Source organism: Hyla sarda, chromosome 4 (genome assembly GCF_029499605.1).
Source record: "Hyla sarda isolate aHylSar1 chromosome 4, aHylSar1.hap1, whole genome shotgun sequence".
NCBI lineage: Eukaryota > Metazoa > Chordata > Amphibia > Anura > Hylidae > Hyla > Hyla sarda.
In genome coordinates, this window is record NC_079192.1 from 324,255,472 (window position 1) to 324,280,607 (window position 25,136).

General features: G+C 42.2%; 1 protein-coding gene across 2 annotated transcripts in view; it reads left to right on the plus strand.

The window, feature by feature from the left end:
- Nucleotides 1-3,237: 3,237 nt before the first annotated feature.
- The window catches only part of HRH2 (histamine receptor H2), a 128,533-nt gene continuing 106,634 nt past the window's right edge, over nt 3,238-25,136 (plus strand). For both annotated transcript variants that reach the window (XR_008892814.1, XM_056574970.1), the window contains exon 1: nt 3,238-3,450. The gene's annotated coding sequence lies outside the window, so the exon portion shown is untranslated. The remainder of the gene's footprint in view (nt 3,451-25,136) is intronic.

Here is a 25,136-nt window from a genome sequence, read left to right on the forward strand (position 1 = left end):
CTTCTCTTCTGAGCATTGTAGTGCGCCTGCAGAGCTCTTTACATCCACACATGGGGTATTTCAAATGGGGCTACAAATTTTGAGATGCATATTCTCCTATTACCCCTTGAAAAAATTTAAAATTTGGGGAACAATCAGCATTTTAGTGGAAAAACAATTCATTTACACAACAAACTTTAACAAAAAGTCGTCAAACACCTGTGGGGTGTTAAGGCTCACTGTACCCCTTGTTACGTTTCTTGAGGGGTGTAGTTTCTAAAATAGTATGCCATGTGGGTTTTCTTGCTGTTCTGGCACCATAGGGGCTTCCTAAATGCGACATGCCCCCAAAAACCATTTCAGCAAAATTTGCTTTCCAAAAGCTAAATGTGACTCCTTCTCTTCTGAGCATTGTAGTGTGCCCGCAGTGCACTTGACGTCCACACATGGGGTATTTCCATACTCAGAAGAGATGGGGTTACAAATTTTGGGAGCATTTTCTCCTATTACCCCTTGTAAAAATGTAAAATTTTTGGGAAAACCACTATTTTAGTGAAAAAGATTAACGAAAAGTTGTCAAACACCTGTGCAGTGTTTAGGCTCACTTTACCCATTGGTACATTCCCTGAGGGGTGTAGTTTCCAAAATAGAATGCCATGTTGTTGTTTTTTTGCTGTTCTGGCACCATAGGGGCTTCCTAAATGTGACATGCCCCCCAAAAACCATTTCAGAAAAACTCACTCTCCAAAATCCCATTGTTTCTCCTTCCCTTCTGAGCCCTCTACTGCGCCCACAGAACACTTTTCATACGCATATTTGGTATTTCCTTAATCGAGAGAAATTGGGTAACAAATTTGGGGGGATTTCTCTCCATGTACCCCTTGTAAAAATCCAAAAACTGGGTCTACAACAACATGCGAGTGTAAAAAATGAAGATTTTTAATTTTCTCCTTCACTTTGCTGCTATTCCTGTGAAATACCAAAAGGGTTAACACACTTTCTGAATGTCATTTTGATTACTTTGAGGGGCACAGTTTTTATAATGGGGTATTTCTAATATTAAGGCCCTTCAAATCCACTTCAAAACTTAACAAGCCCCTGAAAAATTCCGATTTTGAAAATTTTGGGGAAAATTGAAAAATTGCTGCAGAACTTTGAAGTCCTCTGATGGCAACATAAAGTAGACATATTGTATATGTGAATCAAAATTTAATTTATTTGATATGTCTATTTTCATTACAAGCAGAGAGCTTCAAAGTAAAAAAAAAAAAAAATTCAAATTTTTCATAAAATTTTTGAATTTGTCACCAAGACATGATGCAAGTATTTATGAAAAGTAGAATATGTCCCGAAAAAACTATCTCGGAATCAAATTCATAAGTAAAAGCATCCCAGAGTTATTAATGCTTAAAGTGACAGTGGTCAGTTGTGTATAAAATGCTCTGGTCCTTAACCCCTTGGGGACGGAGGGCTTTTACATTTTTGCACTTTCGTTTTTTCCTCCCTACCTTTTAAAAATTATAACCCTTTCAATTTTGCACCAAAAAATCCATATGATAGCTTAATTTTTGCCTCACAAATTCTACTTTGCAATGACATCAGTCATCTACGGCAAAATGGAAAAAAAACCATTGTGCGACAAAATTTAAGAAAAAACGTAATTTTGTAACTTTTGGGGGCTTCCGTTTCTACGCATTATATTTTTTGTTAAAAATTACACATTCTCTTTATTCTAAAATGATACCTACTTATATAGGTTTGATTTTGTCGCACTTCTGGAAAAAATCATAACTACATGCAGGAAAATGTATACGTATAAAATTGTCATTTTCTGACCCCTATAACTTTTTTATTTTTCCACGTACAGGCCAGTATGAGGGCTCATTTTTGCACCATGATCTGAAGTTTTCAGCGGTACAATTTTTGTATTGATCGAACTTTTCGATTGCTTTTTATTCATTTGTCAGCAGCATTTGTCAGGTGTCAGCAGAGAGCACTGGGGTCAGGCAGAAAGGAACTTCAAAAAGAAAAGAACTTCCTGTGGATAATAACAACAGCTGAAAAGTACTGAAAGGATTAAGATTTTTTAGTAGAAGTGATTTTAGAAGTAATTTACAAATCTATTTAACTTTCTGGCACCAGTTGATTTAAGAAAAAATGTTTTCCAGTGGAGATTAATTGGCATATACACTTTAAAATTTAAATCCACTTACAGTTTTTAAAACATGCAATTAGCAGAAAAATGTGGCAGTTTGACATAAAAGGTTACTGTCTTTTTAATAAACTTTCAACATGTTAGAGACATTTCAAAAGTTTAGAAGTTTTAGACCCCCTCCATAAGTTTAGAAGTACCTCCCTGTCCCTCCATACTACACACAGCAGAGGAGCTGTTAATCAAGTGCAGGTAAACATAAGTAGCACCAGGAGAAAGGAAATGCTGGACACTTGGAGCTGACCGACCCCATCCAGTGGTAACTTAATCTTAATTTGCATATATTTAAAAAAAAACATTTGCTCACAAATCTATAATCTCTGTAGCAGCAGCTCTTCTTCCCCCACCTCCCTCTACTCCCAAGCTTCTCCACCTTCTGTTCCCCATCACCTTGTGATGTCCCTATCCTCCCATCAGAGTTCCTGTCTCCACCACCCACTTACAAAGCCAGTGCTAACTCATGTCTCCCCCTTAAATGGCTGGTGATGAGCAGAGCCCAGGACCCCAGACTCTGGCTGTATCAAGGAATTCCTATTGGTGGCCCTGGGTATTAGGATCATACTTATTTTTATGTATTACTACATTGTATGTTTTTTTTTATCACACATAACTTGCTAAATGTGTATGCTCTACTTAGCAAACACACTTTTTGCTAATGTTTTTTGCATTGGCATTACCAACACTTCTTTCACTTGGACCAATAATTTCTCCAAGTAAGTGGTCTTTAAGGATGTCCATTATGTCTTCACCATTTCTAAAATATTTCTTTTTTTTTTCTTAAGTAGTTTTATTTAGCTTGAAGCCTGTGACCCCAAAGTCTTGACTTTGCTCTCAATTTTTTAATTCCATATATGGTGGAGCAACGGTTGACCAGATTCCGAGACTGCAGCTATGCACTTGTGGGGAGGGTTGCCATTGCCGAATAATAGAGTTTGCCTGTGAGATTACAGAGCACAAAAATCCCTCCCACCTCTCTGTTCTGCCTGTGTGAGTCACTCTATATTCAGAGCAGTGCTTGCATGTCTGTAAGAGCAGGAGCTGCAGTGAGCAGTGTGAGAGCCATGCGCTCCTTCTGGGCAAAGTGACAAGACTTTCGTATGGATGTGTCGTTCTGTTCAAGGATATTCTCGGGAATTTCAATACCTGGAACATCCAAGCTACAGTATCTGCCCACCGCACACTTACGGATAGGAACTTTCCTTTTTCTGTGCTCATCAAGCCTCACATATGATTCCCTCATAAGATATTTCTATCCGCTGGTAAGAAATAGTTTATTTTATTTACATCGGGGAAACATTTTTATTATTGTTTTCAGGAGTTACCTGCAATGTCAGCAAGCCATACTAATACATACTATTCTACCAAGACATAAGTTGTGTAATAATTCCCCGCTGAGAATAATTCCTCAACCTGTAGACTTCATTAAAACATGTCTGATAGATTATATAGGTGTTTCCTATTATTTATTAGATTCGTTTATGCAATTGTATCTATTTATACTAAACCAAAAAAATCGTTATTTCCTGTCTATAGACTCTAAATATAAAACATCTAGGAGGCTTTTTAAACAAAAATATATATTTTTCTAAATCATTAACAACAGATTTAATACCTACGGAGTTATCTGTATAGCTCCGCTAGAGGCTAAATGAGCCCAAAAAAAGCACCTTGGTTTACAGCCGGGGAAAATACTATAGCCTATCTATTTCATTCCATTAAACAGAAGTGTAAAAGTGACTGTAGTGTTTGTTCAATTGTGTTTAATGGATTGTGACACCAACAACAGTTTAGAAGAGCAAACAGGCTAATCATTCTGGTACAGTGACGTTTCCAAACATCAAGCCCTTAATGTGGTTTTATCATTGGATGTCGGTCAGGTGTTGCATTGTTCCACTGAAGCCACCTGTGCAGAGATCACAAGCAAGATTTCATATAGCTTTCGTACATTAAGCATATTAAATATGTACAGAATATGATCTGCACTTGCCTCAAGCTGTTTTTTGTTCATGGATCTCCAAGAAAAAAGGGATGTTTTCTATACCAGGCAGTGATATCATTTGGTAAACTAGTAGAAGACAGGTTGTCTGTAAGGATTTCTATCTGTCAGTAAAAAGAATAGTGGAAAATTACATGAGCAGGTAGAATTTGTCATTACCAAAAGTTAGACTTCCCTGGAGATCTTGGCATCTATAGTAGCAGATGTTTCTCCCCTTAAGTTGACCCGAATGTAAAAGCAATCCGGGGTATCAGGCAGGGTGTCCAGAAAACACTGCTTAAACCTGGTAGGGTATTATGATAAGACCAAATTAAAAAAGAAAAAAAGTTTTTAAGGAATACTGGGGCTGCATTTTATGTTTTTTTTAGATTGAATTTGTAGGTTCAACTTCTCACAACCCTGGAACAGAGAATTTAGCTTGGGGAGCTGCTGTTGGCTAACAATTTATTCAGAAGCATCTGCAGGAGCTAGAGTCTGCCAAAGTAAGAGCTGCGGTTCTGTTGGCACTGTCCTAGCGCATAGAGAGGATCTCAAGCAGAAGACCACTTTCCATGATATTAATATGCCTTTGTATGGACACATCCCTTCAAGTAGATCATAAAATAGGACAAGGTTTGACCAATAACCAGGCTCGCCGGTAACCACAAAAATATTTTAGGAAGAAAAAGAAGAAACTGTAATATACATATAAAAGGAAGTATGGTGCCTCAGTGTAGTTAATTTTGTATGGGGAAGTTTCCTTAGGCTATTCCTTACCCCTGAATCATCTGCAGGAGCAAGCGTTGCAATTTGAGAGGATCTGAAGCAGAAGACCATGATGTCCATATGCCGTCATATCACATATGGAGAGGGGCTGCTTTGTGAAACAACCCTTTTAGTACACAATAAAATAGGACCTATTAGTGACACATCCTTTCCATATAAAATAATGAGTATGTTAAATGGGCACCAAGAGTAAAAATGCCAAGGTTAGACCAATAACAAGGTCCACCAATAACCACAGAAACATTTTCTGAAGAAAAACAAACTGTTCTATACGTGAAAAGCTATTGCAGACCCTTAGTGTAGTAACCTGTGCTGTGGTCTAGGAGAGGTTTAAAAAAAGAATAACAGTACACATAAACAATAAACAAAATATGAAAAGCTTTGTTTAATATGGATACAGTGATCCCTCAACGTACAATGGCCTCAACATACAATAGTTTCAGCATACAGTGGTCTTTTCTGGATCATTGTAACTTGAAACCAGACTCAACAAACAATGCTATGGACAGTCCAGATCTGCAAAACGTGTCAATGGCTGGAAGATCTGACCAATCAAAATGGGAATTCACTTGTAAAACACTTGTATTACTGAAGAGTATGCACTAAATTCCTGTCTGGTAGCGCCCCCTACAATACAGGGTGTCCTGTACTACTCTTAACCTATGCCACAGTTAGCTGCTCCTTTGGACACCTAGTAAGGGCTGTTCCATTTAACTTTTTTAGGGCACTTCGTGTACTGTACAGGACCCTGAAGAAGCTCCTGTCCTCTACATAGACAGTGATTTACAGCTCCCAGCAGCTCTTTCTTACTTTTATATGTAAGGACTTGTTTTTATCTATATTAGTCATCTACTTATTTTTGTTTAATCCTCACTTTTTCCAGTTTTTGGATGTCATTTTGGTGGCTTCAGAACCAATTACCAGGTTTCCTTAGTGTTATGGTCACAACATACAATGGTTGTCCTGGAAGTTAATAGTTAATAGTTAATAAACTAATAAAGGGTGACTATAATTTCAAAATGGCGAACAGCTCCATGTGCTGTCTTTTGACTTGAGCCCTTCTGAGTTAAAGAGAGCAGTATACGAAAGAGTTCCATAGACTGTTGTTGCAAATCAAGTTTATGCGACAATTTTGCATTCTGCCCACTTAAGCTAAGAAGAATGAAAGTGAAGGGACACAGAGCTTTGAGCCACACACAGTAATTAAATTATTGTTACCCTTTAATGTTGATTGCATTGAGCAAACTTGCCATGTTTGAAATACTTTAAAGGGGTACTCCAGTGGAAAACTTTTTTTTTAATCAACTGGTGCCATAAAATTAAACAGATTTGTAAATTACTTCTATTAAAAAATCTCAATCCTTCCCATACTTATTAGCTGCTGAATACTACAGAGGAAATTATTTTCTTTTTGGAACACAGAGCTCTCTGCTGACATCATGACCACAGTGCTATCTGCGGACACCTCTGTCTATTTTAAGAACTGTCCAGAGTAGGAGAAAATCCCCATAGAAAACATATGCTGCTCTGAACAGTTCCTAAAATGGACAGAGGTGTAAGCTGAGAGCACTGTGGTCATGATGTCATCAGAGAGCACTGTGTTCCAAAAAGAAAATCATTTCCTCTGTAGTATCCAGTAGCTAATAAGTACTGGAAGGATTAAGATTTTTTTTTTATAGAAGTAATTTACAAATCTGTTTAACTTTCTGGCACCATTTGATTTGAAGAAAAAAAAAAGTTTTCCACAGGAGTACCCCTTTAAGGCTGGGTTCACACTATGGAATTTCCAGAGAGAGACATTCCATCTGGAGATTCTGAGTGTGCCAAGTGCCAACTGAATTAATCCTCATAGACAGCAATGTCTTTGGCCTGAATTCCACCTAATGAATGAACAAGCTCATTCTCTTGGCAGCGGAATTTCAGTGGCAGAAAATCCACAATGGGAATGCAAGCAATGGGATTCTGCTGAACTGGAATTTCCGACTGAAATGGAATTTCAGATAGTAAAGCCTTAATGTGAAACTGGCCTAAAAGGCTTTCCTCACCAATAAAATCTATGGTACATAAATGACGATCAGCATAGAAGGTGAGGCAGGTAGGCAGAAGAAAACGGTCACTTGTAAAAGTGTTAGTGTGCACAAGTAAGTATTGATGTTATGCATTGCGTAAAATGTCACTTTTAATAAAATGCTTAGGATAAAATATATGGACCCAATTTTTTTATTTTTTTTTGTAAATCAAACAAAAGGAAAGGTGTGCAAAAAACACCATGAGCCACCAACACCACCAAGTATTGATGTGTTGCAAAGACCTCTAAAAGGTGGAAGGGAACAACATATGGTCCATTGTAACAGGTGGGGGTAAAAACTTCCCCTATAAGGCCGTACTCTCGCTCTATTAATTTCCTTCTTGGCAACTGTTACTCTCCCTAAAAAGGGCGGCCCCACAAAGGAAACGTATATTTCGCGAATACATAGACAAATACTGGTACTATATTCGCGAATTTCCCTTATTCGTTATATTCACATATTCGTGTATTCACATATTCGAGGAAGAAAACTATGAGGGGGTGGGCAACTTTACTATTGGTTGCTAGGGATGTTGTTGATAACCTCTGACAAGTGCATTTGCATCATTCTTAACTGGCCCACAAGTGAAAAGAAAGAATACGCAAATATTCACATATGCGAATATTCACATATGTGAATATGCGCATATGCGGAAAAATAGTGAATATTCGAAATTTTGCATATATAGCGAATATATTCGCAATATTCATGAATTTGTGATATTCGCGATAAAAATTTGAAATGCGAATATTCGCGCCCAACACCAAGTATTTGTAGGGGAGAATAGGGTGAGGTTCCTGTGTGGGGCCACCCTGTTTAGGGCGAGTAATACTTGCCAAGAAGGGAATTAAGAATGCGAGAGTAGGGATTTACAGGGGAAGTTTTTACCCCACCTGTGACAATGGACCATACTTTGTTCCCTTCCACCTTTTAGAGGTCTTGTCATCACATCAATCCTTGGTGGTGTAGGTTTCATATGGTGTTTTTTGCACACCTTTCCCAAAAATTTCGGGTACAATATTTTATCCTAAGAAAAGTTAAGTTTTAGCTAATGCATATCCTCAATACTTACTTGTGGTCTGATGCGGAGGAATGTCTGTAACTGGGTAGCAGCACCTTAAATATTTTTTGCACTGTCCATATTTGTAAAATGTTGGTGTGGCACCATGGTCAATCTACTATGATGCATCAGGCATTGGTGGGTGGAAATCCTGGCTGATCCATGCCTGATTCATCTTCACAAAGGTCAGTCTCTCCACATTTTTCATGGACAGACGAGTTTTCCTTGGGGTTACTATGGCCCCCACCGCACTAAACACACACTCTGATGGCACACTACTGGCCGGGCAGGAGATCTTTTCCCGGGCAAACTCTGCTATATGCAGTCACAAATCAAGTTTGGCTGTCCAGAAGTCCGGCGGATCTTCAAGGTGTGTTGGCATGGTCATGTCAAGGTAAGCCACTACCTGCTGGTTCAGGTCCTTCTCCAGGTCTACCTGCTGCTGATCAGTTGCTTCACTATGTGGGTGAAGATAGCTACTTATCAGCAACTGTAGACTCAGGCTGCTGCTGATGGAGCTGGTACTGCTCCTGCCACCCCAGCCCTCTCCAGCAGCCATGGCAGTGGAAGGTGAGTGCAGAGGGCCCCCTGAGTCAGACCTGCGAGAGGATGGATGATGGCGCAGATAGGCACCGGCCAACTGACTACGTAGGATGTCTCTGTAGTAGGTCAGTTTGTCTTCCCTCTCAGTGGCTGTAAAAAAGGCCGCCATTTTGTGCCGGCACGGAGGGTCCAATAAGGTGGAGAGCCAGAAGTCATCCCGCAGCCGAATGGTGACAATCACTATGCAAGCAAGTAAGCATGCATCGTGCCATTTGTGCAAGTGACTCGGAGGACTTCCTGCCTTCATCTCCACTGCATACTGCCACGGTGTATCTGGGTCCACTGTCTCGCCTTCCTCACAACCCTCTAGCTCCTCTAGCTGCTCCTGCTCCTCTCCTGTCAGATGACTAGAAAAAACGCCCATTTCAAAAAACCTAAACTGTGCTCCACTGTGCCCCTCCCCTCCTCCCGCAGTCCAGCTCCCACAGGGCTCATGTTGCCGTGAGATGTAGGCACCATGTCTCCAGTGCCTTGACCAGCCACTGTTTCCAACAGGTGCTGTGTAGATGAAGCAGTGGAATGACGTTGTTCATCCCGTAATCCTGGCAACTGACTAATAATGTGGCTTCCTCAAAGGGCCTGAGCAAACGGCAGGTGTCATGTATGAACTGGTTGACATTGAAGCTACACAGGGAGTCCCCCTAGCCGCTTGGATCATCAAGAAATCGGTGATGGCTTTTCTCTGTTCGTATAGTCGGTCCAATATATGGAGGGTGGAATTCCAACGTCTGGAAACGTCGCAAATCAGACTATATTGGGGGATACCGTTCTGACGCTGCAGCTCAAGGAGGGTGTGCTTTGCAGTGTACAAGTGGCTGAAGTGCATGCAAAGTTTCCTTCCCATTGTTAGGATATCTTGCAGATGGGTGGAACACTTCAAGAACCACTTGACAACCAGATTGAACACGCGCGCTTGCCGGGCGCATGTCTCAAGCTTCCTTGTCGCAGTGCATTGTCGGTCAACATGGTTCCCAGTTCCAGTTTTTGTGGAGTAAGCCTTGATTCAATTTCTTCATGAATGACTTTTAGCAGTTTCTCCCCTGTTTGACTCGTCAAGGCAATCGTTTCACGTCATTTGACGCTTCTTCCGGACGGAAGAAGCGTCAATTGACGTGAAACATTGCCAGTTCCTTCACCTGCCCCACTCTCCCCCTGTTCCATGCTGTAGCGTGTCTATCTACTTTTGATTTTGCTCCGATGCCGGAATAAATCATACCAGTTACAGAAGTCGTATGGGTGAGTTGCCGTGTCTTTTTCTTCTTTGCTTTGATGGACATATATTGATTCTACCTTTGACACTGAGCACCCCCTTTGACCTGCATTACTAGACGGCTTCAGCTTGTAGTGGCTCATTATGCTACCACACCAAGTGCATTAACCCTTGCAGTGCCTAGTCTAATCTCTTTTGCCTGTACTAAATGAAACAAAACTTCTTTGGGTGGGTCATAATGTATTTAACGTAACAGTTTACCTCTGTCTATGTTCTGATATGGACATGGCAGAAGATAATTTTTGTGGCGAAGATAACAAATGATTTACAGTAATTCCCCTTTAAGGGAAGAGGGAAGACTTGCCTGATCTTCTGGGACCACATGGAATTACTCTTCGAGTATTTTTCACAGTTTCTGTTGCAATTTAAACGGGGGTATTATGTAATTTGGAATATACCGCTTTCACCTGTTTTATGGACATATATTTCATTCATTCCTCTTTCTCTTGCTTTCTTCCAAGTTCATACACTGCAGCACCTTTCTATTCGTATTGTTTATTAAAGAATTATTACAGTCACAAAATATACTATGTATGCACCGGGCAACACATTTTAGATTACTGTGACCCAACTGTTTGCATTCCACTATTTTCTGCTATTTCATCCTTTCACCCACACTAAACCCAATACACCGGGTTAAAGTACGGGTGAACAGGAGACCAATGCGGGCTCTCTGACTAATATACATACCTGCAGTATGGCCCTCTGAAGATCCTCTTCTCTGAATTATGTGCTGGAGACGGGCCGGCTGGCTGGATTTCAATATTTATTGTTGCTGGTCACGTGAGCGACCGGCAGGCCCGCCTCCAGTGCGCAATTTGCCAAAGAAAGAAGCAGACCTTCAGAGGGACACCTCTCTGGACTTCAGGTATGTATGTTAGTCAGAGACCCCACATCAGTCTCCTGTTCACCCCCACTATAACCCAGTGTATTGGGTTTAGTGTGGGTGAGCCGGTGACCGTTTTCCTTTAAGGAGACACCATGGAGGAGATCAATACCTGTGCAGAGGAAAAGTTGACCAGTTGCCCATATGAACCAATCAGATTGCTTCTTTTAAAAATGAAAGAAGTGACCTGGTTAACTTTCCATCTTCCCAGGTTTTGATAAATTCATCGCCTTATTCTTTAATGTACAGTAATAACCATACAGTAATAATCATAGTTTTTTTTTCTTAATATGCCCAGTAGAATCTTTAGGTCAGGCACAAAAAACACTAGGTGAGGCTTATGGAATATATTAAAACTAGGCAGGCTCTATTACATACCAGTCAGCGACAAGAAGATAGAAACAGAATTTTATAGTAAGGCCAAGTGTGAATGTTAAGATAGAGGAGACGTTATGTAATACTTTTATTGGACTCTGAGGGACACACTTTATTCCAAAGTTGAAAAGTTTATTATTACTAGTAAATAAGTTTATTACAAGATGTAGTTGTTAGAACCCATAGATTTAAATGTTTCTGACAGTTTCTTTTTGTTGCTGGGTTACACCGGACTGGTCAGCTCACCTTGATTGGAGCACCTGTTCTGGCTCCTATATAAGCTGGCAGTCTGCTCTCACACTCTGCGAAAGAGATTAATCTCCTAGCTAGTGTGTATATTGTATCCAATGCATGATGTTTCCACCCCCATGCTTCACAGAAGGTATGGTGTTCTTTGGATGCAACTCAGCATTCTTTCTCCTCCAAACAAGACAAGTTGAGTTTTTACTAATTAGTTCTACTTTGGTTTCATCTGACCATATGACTTTCTCCGAATGTTGTGCGTCCGCAGAGCATTTAACATCCACATATGGGGTATTTCCGTACTCAGGAGAAATTGCGTTATAAATGTTAGTGAGCATGAACATTCTAATGTAAAATGTTTTATTTTTTTACACTAACAGGCTCGTGTAGCCCCCAACTTTTCCTTTTTATACGGGGTAAAAGAAGAAAAAGCCTCTTCTGAGTACGGAAATACCCCATATGTGGCCCTAAGCTGTTGCCTTGAAATACGTGAGAGAGCGCCATGAGCATTTGCGGCATAAATTAGGGATTTGCATAGGGACGTACTCAGATGCAAGCGTTACAATTGCCTCCACTACCAAAAATATTCTATGGCAGTGATTCCCAAACAGGGTGCCTCCGGCTGTTGCTAAACTCCCAGCATGCCTGCACAGTCAGTGGCTAATGCTAGGAGTTGTTATTTTGCAACAGCTGGAGGCTCCGTTTTGGAAACAATGCTGTACGATACGTTTTTCATTTTTATTGGGGGGAAGGGGGGACACTGTACATGTGTATTTGTAGTATTTTACCCTTTATTTTGTGTAGTGTAGCGTAGTGTTTTTAGGGTACATTCACACGGACGGGGGTTTATGGTAAGTTTCCCACTAGGAGTTTGAGCTGCGGTGGAAAATTTGCTGCAGCTCAAACGTGAAGCAGGAAGCACTATAAACCTTCGCCCGTGTGTTACAAAACTACAACTCCCAGCATGCACTGCCAGAGCCGTGCATGCTGGGAGTTGTAGTTTTGCAACAGCTGGAGGCACACTGGTTGGAAAACCTTGAGTTAGGTTCTGTTACCTAACTGTATTTTCCAACCAGTGTGCCTCCAGCTGTTGCAAAACTACAACTCCCAGCATGTACTGATCACTGAAGGGCATGCTGGGAGTTGTAGTTATGCAACAGCTGGAGGCACACAACCTCAACTCCCAGCATGTCAAGACAGCCATTTGCTGTTTGTGCATGCTGGGAGTTGTAGTTATGCAGCATTTGGAGGACCACAATTTAGAGACCCCCGCACAGTGATCTCCAAACTGTGGCCCTCCAGATGTTTCAAAACTACAGAACCCAAATTCCCACGGGCGTCCCTGCATCCCCAAGAGGTTACGTAGGAGAACTTGCACAATTGGTGGCTGTCTAAATACTTTTTTGCCCCACTGTATCTCTCCTTTCTCTTCTGAGGAACCAATGCAGGTAGGGAAATTGTCATCCCAGGTAAGAAAATCTATCTGGAATAAGAACAACTTATGCTTCTTTTGTGGAGAGTTGGAACATCGGATACAGAATTGTGCCAAACGTCAGCAGCCGGGAAAACGTCAGCACCTAAATGACAATTGGGGGTAATCATTTAGGCACACAGGTATCTCTGAAATTGTCTTCTAAACTCTTGTTACCAGTTCAAATATTTTTTTCGTTAAACAATTATTTCTGTTAATGCATTTGTAGATTCAGGTTGCTGAATGCTGCAAATTTTGTCTATCTGAATTTCATTGTCTTTTTATCTTTCCTTTAAATTGTTGGAAAATTCTTTCCCCATTGCTTGTCAGGGGGTTGTGCTTATTCTTCCACTCCAGAGGTGGGATCACTTGTGGGGTCATTGCATTTAGAAAAAAAATCACAATTTTGGTTTTGGAAAATGTGTCTGTAAATGTGATTTTGGGGTTCTGATTGTATTCTGATTGTATTAACAAATGTATTTCCACTTGTCTTGCAACTCTCGGTGTGGCTCAAGATAATCTACCCAAATTTATTTCTGATTTTTGTGATGTTTTTTTCTGAGGAGGCCTACTCTGCTTTGCCCCCACACCGAGATTATGACTGTGCTATTTAACTTGTACCTGATGCCAAGTATCCTAAAGGGTGAATTTATAATTTGTCTGGTGCTGAAAGAGGTGCTATGAAGGATTATATTCAGTCAAGTTTGCAAAAGTGTCATATTTGTTCTTCTGTATCTCCTATGGGAGCAGGTTTCTTCTTTGTGGCAAAGAAGGACGGAGGGTTAAGGCCTTGTATTGATTATCAGGGTCTGAAAAAGATTACTGTAAAAATCAATATCCATTGCCTCTCATTCCAGATTTGTTTAATCAAATAAACAATGTTGGTTTTCTAAACTAGACCTTTGAGGGGCTTATAACTTAATCAGAATAAAAGAGGTTGATGAATGGAAAACTGCATTTAACACTCCCAAAGGTCATTTTGAATATCTGTTAATGCCTTTTGGTCTTAGTAATGCACCATCAGTTTTTCAGAATTTGGTCAACGATATTTTTCATGAATTTTTGGGAAAATTCCTAGTGGTTTATCTAGATGACATTCTAATTTTCTCTGAAATTGATGTGTCATCTCATGTAAATCATGTGCTCCTGGTACTTCCTTAAAACAAATTATTCATTAAAGAAGAAAAGTGTGTCTTTGGTGTCAAAGAGGTAACATTTTTGGGTTACATCTCAAATCCAGGACATTTCAAAATGGATCCTGAGAAGGTTAAGGCTGTTTAACCCCTTAAGGACACAGCCCATTTTCACCTCTAGGACACAGCCTTTTTTTGCAATTCTGACCACTGTCACTTTAAACATTAATAACTCTGGAATGCTTTTACTTATCAATCTGATTCCGAGAATGTTTTTTCGTGACATATTCTACTTTAACATAGTGGTAAATTTTTGTGATAACTTGCATCCTTTCTTGGTGAAAAATCCCATAATTTGATGAAAAAATAGAAAATTTAGCATTTTTCTAACTTTGAAGCTCTCTGTTTGTAAGGAAAATGGATATTCCAAATATTATTTTTTTGGATTCACATATACAATATGTCTACTTTATATTTTCATCATAAAATTTATGAGTTTTTACTTTTGGAAGACACCAGAGGGCTTCAAAGTTCAGCAGCAATTTTACAATTTTTCACAAAATTTTCAAACTCGCTATTTTTCATGGACCAGTTCAGGTTTGAAGTGGATTTGAAGGGTCTTCATATTAGAAATACCCCATAAAATACCCCATTATAAAAACTACACCCCCCAAAGTATTCAAAATGACATTCAGTAAGCGTTTTAACCCTTTAGGTGTTTCACAGGAAAAGCAGCAAAGTGAAGGAGAAAATTCAAAATCTTCATTTTTTACACTTGCATGTTCTTGTAGACCCAATTTTTGAATTTTTACAAGGGGTAAAAGGATAAAATTTATACTTGAATTTGTAGCCCAATTTCTCTCGAGTAAGCACATACCTCATATGTCTATGTAAATTGTTCAGCGGGCGCAGTAGAGGGCTCAGAAGCGAAGGAGCGACAAGGGGATTTTGGAGAGTACGTTTTTCTGAAATGGTTTTTTGGGGGCATGTTGCATTTAGGAAGCCCCTATGGTGCCAAAACAGCAAAAAAAAAAAACATGGCATACCATTTTGGAAACTAGACCCCTTGAGGAACGTAACAAGGAATTAAGTGAGCCTTAATACCCCACAGGTGTTTCATGACTTTTGCATATGTAAAAAAAAATAAAAAAAAATTCACAAAAATGTGTGTTTCCCCCCAAATTTCACATTTTTGCAAGGGATAATAGCAGAAAATGCCCCCCGAAATTTGTAACCCCATCTCTTCTGAGTATGGAGGTACCCCATAAGTTGACCTGAAGTGCATTTCGGGCGAACTACAATGCTCAGAAGAGAAGGAGTCATATTTGGCTTTTTGAGAGCAAATTTTGCTCGGGGGGCATGTCGCATTTAGGAAGCCCCTATGGTGCCAGGACAGCAAAAAAAAACGACATGGCATACCATTTTGGAAACTAGACTCCTTGAGGAACGTAACAAGGGATAAAGTGAACCTTAATACCCCACAGGTGTTTCACGACTTTTGCATATGTAAAAAAAAAAATTTTTTTTTTACCAAAAATGCTTGGTTTAGCAAAAATTTTACATTTTTAAAAAAGGTAATAGCAGAAAATACCCCCCAAAATTTGAAGCCCAATTTCTCCCGATTCAGAAAACACCCAATATGGGGATGAAAAGTGCTCTGCTGGCGCACTACAGGTCTCAGAAGAGAAGGAATCACATTTGGCTTTTTGGAAGCAAATTTTGCTCTGGGGGCATGCCGCATTTAGGAAGCACCTATGGTGCCAGGACAGAAAAAAAAACCCACATGGCATACCATTTTGGAAACTAGACCCCTTGGGGAACGTAACAAGGGGTAAAGTGAACCTTAATACCCCACAGGTGTTTCACGACTTTTGCATATGTAAAAAAAAAAATAATTTTTTTACACTAAAATGCTTGTTTTCCCCCAAATTTTACATTTTTACAAGGGATAATAGCAGAAAATACCCCCCAAAATTTGTAACCCCATCTCTTCTGAGTATGGAAATACCCAATAAGTGGACGTGAAGTGCACTGGGGGCGAACTACAATGCTCAGAAGAGAAGGAGCATCATTGAGCTTTTGGAGAAAGAATTTGGCCATGTGCATTTCCAAAGCCCCCCCGTGGTGCCAGAACAGTGGACTTCCCCACATGTGACCCCATTTTTAAAACTACACCCCTCACGGAAGGTAATAAGGGGTGCAGGGAGAATTTACACCCCACTGGCATTTGACGGATCTTTGGAACAGTGGGCTGGCAAATAAAATTTTTTTTTTTTCATTTTCACAGACCCCTGTTTCAAAGATCTGTCAGACACCTGTGGGGTGTAAATGCTCACTGTACCCCTTGTTACATTCCGTGAGGGGTGTAGTTTCCAAAATGGGGTCACATGTGGGTATTTATTGTTTTGCACTTATGTCAGAACCGCTGTAAAATCAGCAACCCCTGTGCAAATCACCAATTTAGACCTCAAATTTACATGGTGCACTCTCCCTTCTGAGCCTTGTTGTGCGCCCCCAGAACACTTTGCGCCCACATATGGGGTATCTCCGTCCTCAGGAGAAATTGCGTTACAAATTTTGGAGGCTTTTTTTGTACGTGTGTATATGTAGTGTTTTACTCTTCATTTTATGTTAGTGTAGTGTTTTTAGGTTACATTCACACTGACGGCGGATTACACTGAGTCTCCCGCTAGGAGTTTGAGCTGCGGCTGCAGCTCAAACTTGAAGCAGGGAACTCACTGTAATCCGTCGCCAGTGTGAATGTAACCTGTACATTCACATGGGAGGGGGGGGGGGGGAACTACAACTCCCAGCATGCACTGACAGAATGTGCATGCTGGGAGTTGTAGTTTTGCAACAGCTGGAGGCACACTTGTTGGAAAATACTGAGTTAGGTAATAGAACCTATTACCTAACTCGGTATTTCCCAACCAGTGTGCCTCCAGCTGTTGCAGAACTACAACTCTCAGCATGTACTGATTGCCAAAGGGAATGCTGGGAGATGTAGTTATGCAACAGCTGGAGGCACGCAAGTACAACTCCCAGCATGCCGAGACAGCCATTTGCTGTTCCTGAATGCTGGGAGTTGTAGTTTTGCAAGATTTAGAGGGGTTCAGGCTGGAGATCACTGACAGTGGTCTCTAAACTGTGGCCCTCCAGATGTTGCAAAACTACAAATCTCAGCATGCTAAGACAGCAAACTGCTGTCTGGGCATGCTGGGAGTTGTAGTTTTGTAATATCTGGAGGGCTACAGTTTAGAGACCACTATCAGTGATCTCCAGCCTGAACCCCTCTAAATCTTGCAAAACTACAACTCCCAGCATGCCAACACAGCAAACAGCTGTCAAGGCATGGTGGGAGTTGTAGTTTTGCAACATCTGGAGGGCGACAGTTTAGAGACCACTCTCTAAACTGTCGCCCTGCAGATGTTGCTAGGCAACAGACTCCTGGACACGCGGCGTCATACTTACCTCCACCGCCGCCATAATCACAGCCGCCGCTGGGTAAGTGACCGCCGCTGCCGCCGCCGCTGTTACACGGTTCCCCCCGCTGTGCCCGGACACCGATGGGTGGGCATAGCGGGGGGAACCGAACTTTAACCCCCCCGCCCCCAGTCTGCTATTGGTCGGCCGCTCCGCCGATCAATAGCAGGGATAGGAGGGGTGGAAACCCTGCCACCTCACTCCTATCTCTTCAAGGGGGATCGAGGGTGTCTTGGACACCCCCGATCCCCCTTATTTTATCACAGCGCCGCGATTGATGGGCAGGGGGAGAGCGCTCCCCCTGCAAACACCGTAGATGCCATGATCAGAACTGATCACGGCATCTATGGGGTTAATGCTGCCGGGACCGGTGCGATCGCTGCGGTGGGACTCCGGCTGTGATTGACAGCTGAGTCCCACCCGCGATCTCCTGCGCTGCCCGCGGCAGAGCAGGAGATCGCTTGGACGTATGCATACGTCCATTTGCGCGAACGTGTAATTCGCCTGGACGTATGCATACGTCCAATAGCGGGAAGGGGTTAAGACTGGGAGCGGTCTTCTTCTTTAACACCTTAAGGACCATGGACATGTATACACGTCCAGGCTAAATGCACGTTCAGCCATTAGGACGTGTATACTCGTCCACGGCTCTCGTGGGTGCTGCCCAGTGTGCCCACGAGATCGCAGCAGGGACTCAGCTGTAACACACAACCAGGACCCTGCCGCAATGCCGGGACTGAAGTAAACTTCAGTCCCGGAATTTTAACCCTTACAGCCACGGTAGGAAGTGACCGCTGGCTGTAAGTGTTATGACAGAGGGAGCTCCCTCTGTCTTCCCTGCAGCACCCCACAGCGCGATCGCGGGGTGCTGTGTGTAATCCCCGGCGGGCGGGGACCTGCGTTACTTCCGGGACAGAAGAAAACTTCGGTCCCGGCAGATTAACCCTTACAGCTGCGGTCGGAAGCGACCGCGAGCTGTAATGAGTTTTGACAGAGGGAGGGGGCTCCCTCTGTTTCTCTCCTGAAGCACCCCACAACTATCGCGGGGTGCTGCTGCTTACCTGGGCATCCGGGGGTCTTTACTAGGACCCCCAGGTCTGCCCCGGTATATTGCCTGATAGGATGTGCGTGAGGCAAGTCCTGTTAGGATTCGGCAGGCTGGATGTGGATCCTCTGTGTCAGCGAGGGATTGGCGTGGACCGTGTCGGTGGACCGGTTCTAGGTTGCTACTGGTATTCACCAGAGCCCGCCGCAAAGCGGGATGGACTTGCTGCGGCGGTAGCAACCAGGTAGTATCCACCGGCAACGGCTCAACCTCGCTGACTGCTGAGAAGGCGTGGGACAGAAGGACTAGACAGAGGCGAGGTCAGACGTAGCAGAAGGTCGGGGCAGGCGGCAAGGTTCGTAGTCAATGGAGATAGCAAGAGGTCAGGAACACTGGTAAGGCAAACACTGTAAATGCTTTCTCTAGGCACAAGGGCAACAAGATCCGGCCAGGAAGGGAAGGGGAAGTGAGGTTATATAGGGAAGTGCACAGGTGGAAGCTAATAGACTGATTGGGCCAGCCACCAATCATTGGTGCACTGGCCCTTTAAATCTTAGAGAGCTGGCGCGCGCGCGCCCTAAGGAGCGGAGCCGCGCGCGCCAGGACGTGACAGCCGGGGACCGGGACAGGTTAGTGACTTGGGATGCGATTCGCGAGCGGGCGCGTCCCGCTATGCGAATCGCATCCCCGCCGGCAGTGTCAGTGCAACGCTCCTGGTCAGCGGGTCAGCTGCAGAGAGAGGAACGCCGCGAGCGCTCCGGGGAGGAGCAGGGACCCGGAACGCTCGGCGTTACAAGTCCTCATATGCTGCCTGCTGGCAGGCAGCATATAACTGCAATTCTTTGGAATACTAAGTATTCCAAAGCATTAAAAAAAAGTGTAAAAAAATATAAAATAAATAAAAGTGTAAAAAAGAAAGTGTAAAGACAATAAATGTAAAAAAAAAAGTGTAAAAAATTATACTAAAAATACATTTATCAAATAAATATAATCAAAAATAAAATGCATAATGTGTAGGATCACACGGCGCATATCCGCAGCATATTACATGCTGCGGATGCCCACCAGCAGTAACGATAATGAGCTCCCTGCTGTGGCTAGGTAGCTTTGTGTGTCCACTCATAGCGTCGGATTTCCCGCCAGCAGTCATGAGCGGACACACTGAGTTACCCAGCCGCAGCAGTGATCTCGCCCCTTATGACTGCTGCCGTGGGCATCCGCAGTGTGAAATAAGCCGCGAATGTGCTCTGTGCCCCTACACTGCGTCCCGTTCATACTGCGTTTGTGCAGTGTTAGAGGTATCTGTCAGCATCACGTCAAAAAGAGTGATGCTGACGTATACTGTAGCAGCTCCATTCATTTCTGAATGAGACTGCTACAGTATACATTGGCATCCCTTTTTTGACATGACAATGGACACCTATACTGCAGAAATACAGTATGAATGGGGACTATTCATATAATGATGCCCTGAAAGCCAAAGGGGGCTCCTCTCCTTCTTGGTCCTACCAGGCGGTCAAGCAACCAGATATAGCCTAAGTAGGGGTACTGCCCAGCCCGGGACGAACAAGGTGATAAAATATGGGGTGTATTTCCTCCATTTCAAAGCGACTTACCAAAATGATGTCCCACAAATAAAGAATTTGTGGGAAAAAAAGCTCATTTCTATTTTTTCCACTGACTTTGAAATAATTCTAGGCACACTATAAGGGCTCAATGTACTCACTTTTGCCCTAGGTGAATACTTTAGGGGGCGTAGTTTTGAAAATGGGGTCACTTCTGGGGGTGTGGTATTGTTCTGAAAGCTAGAATGCTTTGCAAGTCGAAGTGCGGCCCATAATTTGTATAATGATATCCTGAAAGCCAAATGGGGCTCCTCTCCTTTTGGGTCCCACCATGTGGCTATGCAACCAAATATGGTCTAAGCGGGGGTATTACCGAACACGGGACAAACAGCGTAATAAAATATGGGGTGCATTTTCTACTTTTCAGATGAAATGTACAAAAAATATGTCCCACAAATTATGCAATTGTGAAAAAAAAAGAAAATTTTTATTTTTCCACTGACTTTGTATCCATTCCAGCCACACAAAAAGGACTCAAAGTACTCCCTTTTGGTCTAGATGAATACTTTAGGGGGTGTAGTTTCCAAAATGGGGTCACTTGTGGGGGTTCTGTATGGTTCTGGCAGCTAAAACCCTTTGCAGGCATGAAGTGCAGCCTACAATCCAATTGGTCTAGAATGATGCCCTGAAAGCCAAATGGCGCTCCTCTCCTTCTGGGTCCTACCATGTGGCCAAGGAACCAAATATGGCCTAAGTGGGTATAATTCCAAACACAGGCCGAGCAGCTTAATAAAATATAGGGTGCATTTCTTGCAATATCAGAAGTGATGTACAAAAAATATGTCCCACAAATGATGCATTTGTGAAAAAATGCAAATTTCGAATTTTTAACACTGACTTTGTAATAATTCTTGCCAAAAAACGATAGTGTTAAAATACTCACTGTACCCCCTAGCGAATACCTTGAAGGGTCTAGTTTTTAAAATGGGGTCATTTGGGGGGTGTTCCTATGTTTTACCACCTTCAAATTTCTGCAAACCTCGCATAGCACATAAAAAAGATGTACTTTTCAAATTTTCAAAATTGTTAGGCTTCTAATTAATTAAAAATGTGAAATAATAAAAAAAATGCTGTCAAAATAAAGTAGACATCTGAAAGTATAAGTTTCATAAACTATTTAGTCAGTAAGTATAAATATATGCAACCTATTAGTGTTAAAATAGCAAAAAATCTTAATTTTTCTTAAAATGTCATGATTTTTTGCATTGTAAAATAAAAACTACAAATGATATCGGCTTACTTTTACTATGTACATGAAGGACAACTTATGACAAAAAAACAATGTCAGAATTATCGTGATTGGCAAAACTTTACCAGAGTTATTCTCTAATAAAACGGACATCCGCGATTTGAAAAAACAGGCCTGGTCTTTCAGGAGTGTACAGGTTTACTTGTGTTGGTCCTTAAGGGGTTAAAGGTGGTCAATATATTTTGTCATCTTAACTTACCCTTGTTGCTGTTTGTCCTTTGTTTCCTTTGTGTCTTGGTTGCTATTATCGGTTCTCTGTTTTTTTTTTTTTTTTTTTGTCTGCAAGTTGATGTTTTTAGCTTTTGCTGTTTCTTTTTTGTTGCTCGGCTCCAAACTACAAATTCCAGCAGGCCACATGGCCTGTTTTTTCCATTTGGGGTTTGTACTTTGCTTTAGTTTGGGTTCCGCCCGGCTTATTGTTTGTCCACCCCAGTACTTCCCCTTTGTTTTTTTGTGAAGCCTAGTTCCTGCCCTTCTGTTTAGCATTCTGTCCCTCACGTGGCTAGGTGTTTTGTTGCTATGTTGCCCTGTCAGTGTTTGCTTATGTTTGTGCGGTATTGGCCAATCAGGATTGTCTGTCGCACTTGACACACACACACAATCACACACACATATGCACACATCGGTTTTTCATCCATTAGTATCAGCCGTCTGCAGAGTCCCGCAGCCGGGACTACTATTACTCCCATCATGGAACAGACTCCTTTCCATGATGGAAGTAGTAGTTCCCTGGCTGTGGAAGTCTGCAGGTTGCTGGGAGGCTAGATTAGTGTTTGTACTACTACCCCCATTATGGAACAGAGTCTGTTCCAGGGTGAGGGTAGTAGAACAGGGGATAAGGGATTGATCGCACCGGGTCTAATTTCTGAGACCTGATGCAATCAGCAGTTATAAAGCAGGAGAGCGGGCGGCATGCTGCTCTCCCCTGCGATATCTGCACAGTGTATACTTTCATTTTTAAATCCCCCGCCGGGAGCCCTGAATGGCCGGCACCGAGGAGCCATTCAGGGCTCCCAGTGGGGTTTTTAAACTACTACTGTATTAACCCCAAATTTAAGCCCCCGTGCATATTTATAATAAATTACTGGCCCCAATGTGCAAAATAAGTTTGTTCCCCCCCCCCCCCAGTGTCCTTATGCTCCTGTTTCCTTATCCCCCCGTTCTTATCTTTGAAAGCTCACCGCCGGGACCAGAGTGCGTGTCCATATCATTATCCGGGAACCGGTGGCGGCGGCAGCGAATGAAGCCCACATGTCCTGCATGTAGGCTCCATTCATTCACCTCTGCCGCCCATGTCCCCACTGCTGCCGTGCTCCTAGCAATCAGAGCATACTGCTGGGACCTTTCCATTCTTCACTGTTCATCTCCATCGGAGATGAGCAGCGAGGAATAGAAAGGTCCTGGAAGTGCGCTCTGATTGCTAGGAGCACGGCAGTAGCGGGGACAAGGGCGGTGGTGACGGCAAATTAATGAATGAATGAGCTTACATGCAGGACATGTTGGCATCATTTGAGGCAGCCGCCACCGGTTCACGACATGTCCCCGCTGCTGCCCTGCTCCAAAAATATGAGAAGCATCAGGCAACGGGGGATAAGGATATTGATATGGACACGGTGTGCTCTGGTCCTGGTTGTAAGCTCTCACAGATAAGGATGGGGGGTGGGGGGGATAAGGAAATGGGGGAATAAACTTTGCACATTGGAGCCAGTAATTTATTATAAATATGAACGGGGCATACATTTTGGGTTAACCGGCTGAGCAAAACGGAACACCAATCAAGGCAACCCCGGTGAACAAACAACATACACATTCATGTAGGAGGGCATGTGAAAGAACGCCCACTCTCTGATGCGGGCAAAGAAAAAAAACAGCTACGCGTTGTCCACAGCATGAAGTGAACATGGCTGTCAGTGTGGACGAAAGTCACGGATACATTTAAAAATATACAGCATATCTGGCCCCAGATACAGGTAATAAAAACACAAACATCCTGCAGAAAAAAATAACACATATCAATCAATAAAACCTTCACAATAACAAAAGGGAGCTACTTCACTAACAAAATTAGCCACCAAAGTACACATTTAAAAGGCATCAAAACAGTTTCTGGGCTTTGCAAACTACTACAGAAAATTTATTAGAAAATGTTTTCATATTGTCACAAAACCATTGACTGATTTAACTTGCAAAGAGGCAGATCTGGTCAACTGGTATACGGAGGCGGAGGCAGCTTTTGAACATCTCAAGGGATGATTCATCTTCACTCCGATATTAGTCCAACCAGATCAGACCAAGCCATTTATTGTTGAAGTTGATGCTTCTGAAGTTGGTGCTGGAGCAGTATTGTCACAGGAAATTGCTCCTTTGACTAAGTTACAGCCTTGTGACTTTTCTCTCGAAAATTTCTGCTACAGGACTATGATGTTGGTAATTGAGAGCTTTTTTGCAATTAAGTGGGCTTTTGAGGAATGGAGACATTTTCTCGAAGGGTCAGTTCATCAGGTTACAGTAATTACTGATCGCAAAAATGTAACCTTCCTTGAGTCTGCCAAACATCTCAATCCTCGTCAAGCCTGCTGGGCCTTGTTTTTTACACGGTTTAATTTTGTCATCGCTTATCATCAGGGTACTAAGAATGTTAAGGCTGATGCCTTATTTCGGAGTTTCAATGCTTCTCAGCCTATTGATTCTAATCCAGAGACATTCTCCCAGAGGGTGTGGTTATTTCATCAGTGTCCTCAGATTTAACATCTGAGATATTGAACAATCAAGGCTTGGTTCTTCCAGAGACTCCTAGAGGCAAAATGTTTGTACCCAGTTTTGTCTCCAAACTAATGAAGAATGTCATTGCTCCCCATTGGCAGATCATCCTCGTATTCAGGGTACAAGGAAATTGCTTCAAAGGAAATTCTGGAGGCCAACTCTCAACAGGGATGGTGAGGCTTTTTTTTGCTGCTTGTGAAATGTGTGCACGAGCAAAGCCTCCTCGGACATGTCGCACGGGAGAGTCGTGTCCGTTGTCTATTCCCAATAGGCCCTAGACTCATATTTCTATGGATTTTATGAATGATCTGCCTCCATCTGAGGGAAAGACTGTTCTATGGGTGGTGATATGCAGATTCAGTAAACAATTTCATCTCGATCCTCTGAAAAATCTCCCTTCGGCCCAAATTCTTGCTAATCTTTTTTTAAGACATGTTGTTAGATACCATGGGGTTCCACAAAATAATGTGTAGAATCGAGGTGTACAGTTTGTTTCTAAATTTTGGCAAGCTTTTTATAAACAGTTGGGAGTTGAATTGTCTTTTTCATCTTCTTTTTATCCACAATCTAATGGTCAAACAGAAAGAATGAATCAGAATGTTGAACAATACCTTAGATGTTATAGGTCAGATAGACAGGATGTATGGGTTTCTTTTCTGTCTCTTGCTGAGTTTGCTTTGAATAATCAAGAGAATTATTCTACTGGTATGTCACCATTCTTCTGTGTACAGTGGGGATCAAAAGTTTGGGCACCCCAGGTAAAAATTTGTATTAATGTGCATAAAGAAGCCAAGGAAAGATGGAAAAATCTCCAAAAGGCATCAAATTACAGATTAGACATTCTTATAATATGTCAACAAAAGTTAGATTTTATTTCCATTATTTACACTTTGCGTCTGCACCCTGCAG